The sequence below is a fragment of the Pipistrellus hanaki genome (genome assembly GCF_964339955.1).
Source record: "Pipistrellus hanaki genome assembly, chromosome: 1".
In the NCBI taxonomy this organism is placed as follows: Eukaryota; Metazoa; Chordata; class Mammalia; order Chiroptera; family Vespertilionidae; genus Pipistrellus; species Pipistrellus hanaki.
Window position 1 is genome coordinate 180494236 of NC_140503.1, and position 8939 is coordinate 180503174.

Genomic DNA, 8939 nt, shown 5'->3' on the forward strand with positions numbered 1-8939 from the left:
GGGACTCGAGCATGGTGCACCAATTTCGGGTGCAAGGTGTATCCCTTCAGCAAGATGTGCAGCTAGGTTTGTAGGGGAAGGGCAAGGATTTGGAGTTGAGTCTGTTTGGTTTTAGGTGCTCATGAACTTCTCCAAAGCTAGACGTGCAGGCCTAGAGCTCAGAAGAGGGGCAGGCAAGAGGAAGGTGGCTGCAGGATTTGGATGAGGTCGCCCCAGAGAGAGAGAGTACACCTGAGAAAAGCAGAGAGCTAATCAGTACCTAGGGAAACACGCTCGTTGAAAGGACAAACAGGAGGAAAAAGATCCCACAAAGCAGGGGTCCTCAAACTTTTTAAAGTGGGGGCCAGATCACAGTTCCTCAGAGAGCTGGAGGGCCGGACTATATGAACTACTAATTCCTACTGTAACACCTCGGCTGCGCTCACTGCCCAAAAAACCTGGTGGGCCGGATCAGACTCCTCTGCGGGCCGCATGTGGCCCGCAGGCCGTAGTTTGAAGACCCCTGCCACAAAGGATCCTGATAGGTCAGACTCAGAAAGGCGAAACCCTAGAGGACTGTGGCAAAAGACTTTCAGGAAAGTAATAATCTTCCCTTTGCCCTAACCGGTTTGGCTCAGTGGATAGAGCATCGGCCTGCGGACCGAAGGTCCCAGGTTCGATTCCAGTCAAGGGCATGTATCTTGGTTGCGAGCACAACCCCAATAAGGGGTGTGCAGGAGGCAGCTGATCCATGTTTCTCTCATTGATGTTTCTAACTCTATCCCTCTCCCTTCCTCTCTGTAAAAAAAATCAGTAAAATATGTATATTTTAAAAATAGTCTTTCCTTGTATCCTATCTCTTAGGGAGGTCAAATAAGATAAGAATGGGAATTCATTGATTGGAGTTTGTAATCATGATTAAAAACAGAATCTAATCAGTTCTAAATTTCTTGTACGCACTAATTCATTTAATCCTGACTATAACTCTACCTAGGAGGTACTCTTAGTCTCCCAATTTGAACTGAGGCACCAGGAAGTTAGGTAACTTGAACAAGTTTACATCAGGATTCAAACCCTTGGCAGGCTGACTGTATAACCCCTGTGCTTAATTACTGTAATAACTCACTTACCTAGATGATCTGGAGATCTTTGGTGACTAAACACCCACTCTCTCTCTCTCACACCCAGACACACACACACACACACACACACACACATGCAGTTTGTAGAACCAGAATTCGGGCTGCCATGGGTTGAGCAATACCTTACAAGTGAAGAGGTGAATCCAAGCATTTATTGTTTGATAAGTTTTCAAGCAATTTAGTGGAATAAGAAAGGAGGTGATGAGGCAAGAGGCCAAGGGGAGACTGGGGAGCCCTGAGCAGTTTGTAGGATGAAGTGAAAGCACCAGAAGAGGGAGTTTCAAAAGGCCCAGCTGGAGGCAGAGGAGGATTGAAAAGGGGAGATGGAAACACAATCTAAAAACCAAGATGGAGGGATGGACAGTAGAAAAACAACAGGGACAGTCCGGTGAGAAATGGAAGAAGCGTATGGGGTTCATTTAAAACCCCCTAAAGTTAAAATATGACACTAAAAGATTACTTTGTCATAATTATCAACAACCATGGCTGAGAACTTCCCATGCCTGGGGCACAGTACAAAAATAAATAAATAACAACTTGAGAGGACCTCTTATCTAAATCCATGCTACTTTCCAGAATTTAGGAATATTTCCAAACTTCGGAGCCTCATTGGTGTTCCATAAATCCCACAGCACAGGGCTGACGTCTCTTAGGTCATATATCTCTCAGTGCCTTAGAGTAGAGTAATTTGTAACCCTGTCATAGCCTCTCCACTGAATATTTTTTGAAGAAACTGTGCTGTAATTCAACTGAAGGGCTTGCCCCAGACACAGCCATGCGCATAGTAGGTACCGCACATCTGCAAAATGAAATCACTGACAAGTGGTGCATCTGGTTGCTTTTTCCGGTGACTTTTATTTTATCAGGATCCGATTGGACTCAAGAAATCCAGTTTCTTTTTTTTGTTGTTGTTGTTTTTGTTTTGTTTTACAAATTATTGTTGTTGTCATAAATTTGTATAATCCAAATCTGTTTTAATCTCATACTGAGTGCCATGACCTTTTCACCTTTTTTTATATTTTCCTTAGAATCTGATAAAGTCACATTGCAGGAATAAAGAAGACTTGCTTTAAGAGGAAAAGTATTAAATGATTGAATAAATACAAAGAGGAAAATGTATTTAACACAAAAAAGAGTATAAATAAGTCAGGCACTCTGATTGGTGGAGGGAGGGAGTAGCATTGTTTAATCTATGTGCAGTTCTTAAAATTTGCAACTAAACGGGCTCAGATTAGGGACCCCCCCCCACTCTTGTTTGATAGGAACTATTTCCACAGTGGCAAGGGTAACAATATGAGCATGGACGGGCCTTGTTACACCATTGCTGTAGCGTCAACCATTCCCAGCAACAGATGTAGCTCTAGTCGCAGTGTATCCACTGGCCTCCAGCAGTTAAACTGACTGTGGAGATGCAAGCGCAGAAGGGCGGGGCTAGAGTGGTTGGTGGAATGGGGCAGAGAGGGCAGAGAGGTGGGAGGGGGGTGGGGGGTAGGCAAGAGATAAATGTTTTTTAAACCACGCTGATGTCTTGAGTTGGGTATAGATAGGGTGGTCATATAATTTATCACCCCAACTGGGACACTTAGGGGAGCAAAAGGGGCCAACAGGTATGAACCAAGCAATCCAGGATGAATGGTTTTCCTGAGCATGGAGATTATTATAATCGCTCTGTTGCTATCCCATATCAATTAGGAATCAGATCTCTTGTATACCTTAGGTCTTTTAGGAAAGAAATACCTTGAACATATGCTGCTGGAATTGAGTCCTTCCATACTCAGTTTGGAGGTGGGTGTGAGCAGAGAGAGAGAAAGAGAGAGAGAGCGCGCGCAAAAACACTTGCACATTAATTATAATTAACAATTAAAGTCAATTAATTTTAATTGACTTGCACATTAAAAAAATAAATCCCAACCAAAATAATCATCATCCTCCATAATAAGTATTATTATGTATTATTATTATTAGTGACATAATAACCAGAACTACCCACCTTTCTCCTATGAAGTGCCTTTTTGACTTAGTAATGGGTCATGACCTTGTTGAGATATCACAATAACAGCTAATGTTTATTGAGTAACTATGATGCTTCATGTGCTAATCTAAGTGTTTGCCTATATCATCCCATTGCTTCTTCAAACAGCCTCTTGAGGTCGGCCTATTAGCCCATCTCGCACATAAGCAGAGAAAGGCACTGGTAGGTCAAGTGACTTACTTGAGGTCACTGGGTAGGGGGTGAGGTAGGCTTAGAACCCAGCATCCAGGGAACAAGCACCTCCCTCTGCACCCCGGTGCACGTTCCGCTTCAGCAACAGCCTTTCAACTTCATACCCAACTGTTCAGAACCAAAGGGCTGTAGGGACTGCGTTCCCCATCCCTGAGTCCTCCACGTTGCTCTGCACTTGTTGAAAGTTCAAAACTTGCTTGCTGCAAATCAACTATTAAGAAAAGGTGTTACTAAATAATACTTTTATTATAAGGTGTGGTAATCCTATTGTACTACTGTTAAAAACAGAGTCTTGCGGAAACCAATTTGGCTCAGTGGATAGAGCGTCGGCCTGCGGACTGAAAGGTCCCAGGTTGATTCCGGTCAAGGACATGTACCTTGGTTGTGGGCACATCCCTAGTGGGAGGTGTACAGGAGGCAGCTGGTCGATGTTTCTCTCTCATCAATGTTTCTAGCTCTCTATCCCTCTCACTTCCTATCTATAAAAAATCAATAAAACATATTAAAAAAAGATGGCCAGTGAATATTAAAACAAACAAACAAACAAACAAACAAACAAACAAACAAAAAAAAAAACAGAGTCCTGATAGTTCAGAGACATATGCAGTGTTAAGGATGAAATGCAAGATGCCGGAGATTCCCGCACAATTATCATGTAGGGGTTGGGAAGTGGGGAGTGGGTGGAAATCTAGGTGAAGCCAGACTGGCCACGTGGTTGATGGCTGTTGAAGCTAGGTGGTGGTGGGGCATGGGGTCCCATTATGCTATTGTAGAAGTTCAGCTTTCTCCACAATAAACAGTTTTTTAACGTTGTTTACAGTATTGAACCAAATGGGAAAAAACATGGGAATGCCTGAGGGCCATGAGTAGCAAAATCTATGTATCCCTCTCCACTGCCTCTTCCCCCCCATTCCCCCTCAGCAGCTTGTCCCTTGCCCAAGTTCCTTAAAGGCTGTGGACCCAGCATCTTGGTCTCTTAAAATAAGAGTTTTGCCCTTGACAGTCTCTCAGGTTCCACCCAGTTCTACAAGCTTATGATTCTCTGAGTTAGGGTCAATACTGATACCGGAACATATTAGCAGGAGTTTTTCCTGGGGTTGCAGAATGAAGCTGAGGACTAGAGACAGTTCAAACAAGGCAGGAGTCTATTGTAAAAAACAAACAAACAAACAAAAAAACACAGGCTCCCGCTCCCAAGGGAGATTCCAATGGGTTTCCCCCAAGCGTTCTGCTCTTCCCCTCACATCTGCTCAAGGCCTGCTCTTTGGGTAGCGGTGCCGCTCTCTGACTGGTTCCTGACCTTTTTGCAAGATTGTCCTCTTTCACTCCCAAGAAAAAAACATATTATTTCCTACATAACACATTTGTTGTTTGTTTTAGCTAGCTCCACCATTCCCCCTTCTTCCAACCTCACCCTAACTACTTAATTCTACTTGAACTCCTTTCAATACTAAAAGGGGGAGGGGGGGGGGGACCACCAACTCTTTGCCCTGGTAGCCAAAAAGCAATGCCAAAACCTTTCATATATCTTCTTTACCCTTCTCCAAGCATGACAGCTCTTGCCTTCATTCCTTTAACGCCCAAGCTATAGGATCTCTCTCTCTGCGCCTCAGTTTTCTCATCTGTAAAATGGGGTGTGAATAGGGTCACAACCACCTCACAGGACTAGGATGACAATTACATCCGTTAATAGGTAAACTGTGGAAAGCAGTACCTGACCTAGTTAGCACACATTAAATGACAGGTAGTATTTTTTACTCTCTTAATTTTATAGCTACTGAAACTAATTGTGGTTAGGTGAGGAGAAGTGATTTAGCAAACGTCTATCAGTTTTAATAAACAACGGAGCAGGCATTGAAAGGCGAGTTTTCTGACCATAAATCTTCCACTGGGGACATCATTGTGAAAAATTGCAATTATGAAAAATTATACTAGACAACAATCGAGAAGAATTAGGTACCATCCTAAGACTCCAGCAGTCATCAGAAACGAAGTTAACATTTGCTGTGAACACAAAAAAACTTAGTCTGAGTTGCAGACTAAGGCCTCTGGTCGTGGAGCCAGCCAGCCTCTCTCCCAGACAGCGTGGAGCCCGGCACAGGGCAGTCGGAGATTGCTGGGTGACTGAAAGGTAAATTACACGAGGCAGCGAGAGCCGGCCCAGCGCTGTGACAAGGATGGGGGCGTGCTTTTGTTTGCAAACTGTAAGGCTTCTTAACCATGCACACTGGACGCCATAGAAAGAACTGGGCCCTCTGGGAAGGCTGGCCTCTGGCAGCCAGTTTATTTTTCAAATGTTAGCATAGTGTAATTTTTCCAGCAGCCTTACCATCTTCTGTCTCTCCTCTTCCTTGTGTATGAATCTATCATTTCAAGATTATTTTTAAAAATAATCCTTTTAGAGTTGTGTGCCAAAGAAATAAAAATGATCTCCACGTGTTCACAGAATTTAGAGATAAGTTGTTAATGAAACAGGGGAAGTCACAGAATAATGTGTTAAATAAATAAGTGGCATTCTACAAAGGTGCTGATAATTCTGATCTACAAAAATGGGAATTTTACACGGTTTCACCAAATATATAACCATATCTCTGAAAGGATTACACCCAACTGGTCACTATTCATCTTAGGCAAGGGGGTGGACTTGGGGAAGGGAAGTGTAAATAGAGGAGTTCACTTCTTCCTGCATTGTTTGAACTTTGATTCAACTATATTCATGTCTTACTTTTATAATTTAAAAGTTAGAAACAAAGCCAAAACAGGTTTGGCTCAGTGTCGAGCATCAGCCTGCGGACTGAAAGGTCCCAGGTTTGATTCCGGTCAAGGGCATGTACCTTGGTTGCGGGCACATCCCCAGTAGGGGTTGTGCAGGAGGCAGCTGATTGATGTTTCTCTCTCATGGAGGTTTCTAACTCTCTATTCCTCTCTCTTCCTCTCTGTAAAAAATCAATAAAATATATTTTAAAAATAAGTAAATAAATAAAAGCGAGAAACAAAAAAGTGGCTATTTGCCAAGTTTAGCTTTGTCAAGTATTTTCTGGAATGCACTTAGAAATGAATAAATATTCATGTATTGTCAAATTAAACTTTCTCGTCCTGGGTACTTTTGCATTTGGCATATACCAGGGCTATGCATGTCGGTGTTCAGCCCCCACCCCCCAACTGAATTTTTTTCTCATTAGTGTGACAAAATTTATTTATTTGTTTAGGAAGAGCAAGGGTAGTGGCCATCATTTTCTTTTCACTTATTTTTAAATAGAGGCAACATTTCTAAGCCCCAAAGACTGAGTTTGGGCCCCACCATGTATGTTAATTGGTGTGACAACTGACACACCTCCTATGGCTTAGCACTCCCCACTCTGGGCAGTCACGCTGCATCACTGCGTTTCCATCAGCATGTATGACTATGTGGTCCCATAATATTACATTGGAGCTGAAAAAATTACATCAGTTAATATGTAAACTGATGTAATTTTTTATCACTTACTGACGTCATAGTGCAAACACTTGACTCACGTGTTTGAGGTGATGCTGCTATAAACAAATCTATTGTGCTGCCAGTACACACAACTACGTACGGTACAGGATACTTGATAATAAAGGACTGTTACTGATTTATGTCTTTACTATGCCATACTTGCTTAAAAATATATATGCTTTATTGATTTTTACAGAGAGGAAGGGAGAGGGATAGAGAGTTGGAAACATCAATGAGAGAGAAACATCGATCAGCTGCCTCCTGCACACCCCCCACCAGGGATGTGCCCACAACCAAGGTACATACATGCCCTTGACTGGAATCAAACCTGGGACCCTTCAGTCTGCAGGCCAACGCTCTATCCACTGAGCCAAACCGGTTAGGGCTAAGCCATACTTTTTATCACTGTTTTACTCTTCCTACTTATAAAAAAAGTTTGCTGTAAAACTTTTGTTACACCTGCAGCAGCCTCATGCATCTCACGTTCATCTTCACTTTCTCTTGTGCTTGCTTTAATCTCGTGTTGTTTTGTAATATGCTTGTAACCTTGGAGCAATAGGCTGTGCCCTACAGCCTAAGTGTTTGTAAGTACACTCTATGATGTTTGCATAATTACAAAATCACCTACCGATGTATCCCTATCATTAAGCAGCACAGGGCTGACGGCTGTATGGTAATCGCCCATTTACCTGTCTGTGTCCCCCCAGATTGGGATTTCATGGGGCACAGCCTAAACACACAGCTGCCCCATTCTCCCTGGCTTTCCCCCACCACAAGCTACTTGAAAAGAGCCACCAAGTCTGCTCCCTGAGCCTTCCTAGCACAGAAGGTACAACCTAATAGGAGCTCATCAACATTTGCAAAATGAGTGAAAGCCTGCATGCATTCGGGGGACCGACTCTTCTCAGAAACTGTCCATTTTCATCTTAAAGAAAAGACATGCCACGGGGATAGCAATGGCAGGGCAGAGCTTTAAAGAATTACTCATGTAATGGTTCAAGGGCAAAGAGCTAAAAGCAAGCCAGAAACTTCTTTATGTTTTGTTCAGACCCCGCTAACACTTCAACATGTATTAAATGTTAATAAGCAGCTATCTGGGTCAGTGGGTTAAGTAATAGCAGCGGTGGAAGGTGAGAGGTGAGGAAATACACGGAAATTACTTTTAGAGACAGCTTGGCTCACCAGAGCGCAACATGTATAATAGCATGCGAATGATTTAACCGTGTTCTCTTTCCCCCCTTTCTCTTACCGCAAGGCTTGGTCTAGTGGCACTATTCTCTTTACTCAGGCATCTGCAGAGCCTGGCAAAATCTGAAAAATAGCAGCAAAGATCCAAGGGTTGGGTCACCTTCTTCTCCCTAGTGACAGAGAAGAAGAAAAAATCACCCCATTTAACAAACGGTCAGGAGCTGATTATACAGTTTGTGACTCAGCCTGCCTACTCCTCCCATTTGACCGTGTATCCGCACATCCTTAGGAAGGCCAAGGAAAGAAAACAGAGAATGTGAAGCACCAAGTTTCTGCTCCTTAACAGCAATTCAAAATAATAATAATAATAATAATAATAATAATAATAATATATTTGGAGCACTTACCATGTGCCAACTGCCTTATTAAGATTATTGGTTGAGGATGGGAGAGCAGGGGACATTTGGCAATAACTGGAGATATGTTTAATTGCCACGACCTACAGAGAGGTGAGCATGAGGAGGTGATCCTGGCATTTGGCGGATGGAGGTCAGAGAGGCTGCTAAACAGCCTACAGTGCACAGGGCAACCCTTCCACAGCAAAGAATTATCCAGTCCCAAATATCAATAGTGCCAAGGTGGATAAACCTGCTTCCAATGAATCATCTCGCTTAACACTCCAAACAACCCTAAGCGATTGTCTCCATTTTACAGATGCGGACTCTGAGGCATGGAGAGGTTCGATAGCAGAGCAGCTTTCCAGCCCAAGCCTGTCTGACTCTGGGGGTCTTAAGTTTGACTACAGTGTGTTGATAGAAAAGGAGCAGATAACCGAGAGTTAGCTAAGGATGTCTGATTCCGTAACAGAGACTTGCTGCGGTAGGGCCCTCGCCTCTGTCACCAACACGCTGCAGGAATCTGCAGGCAG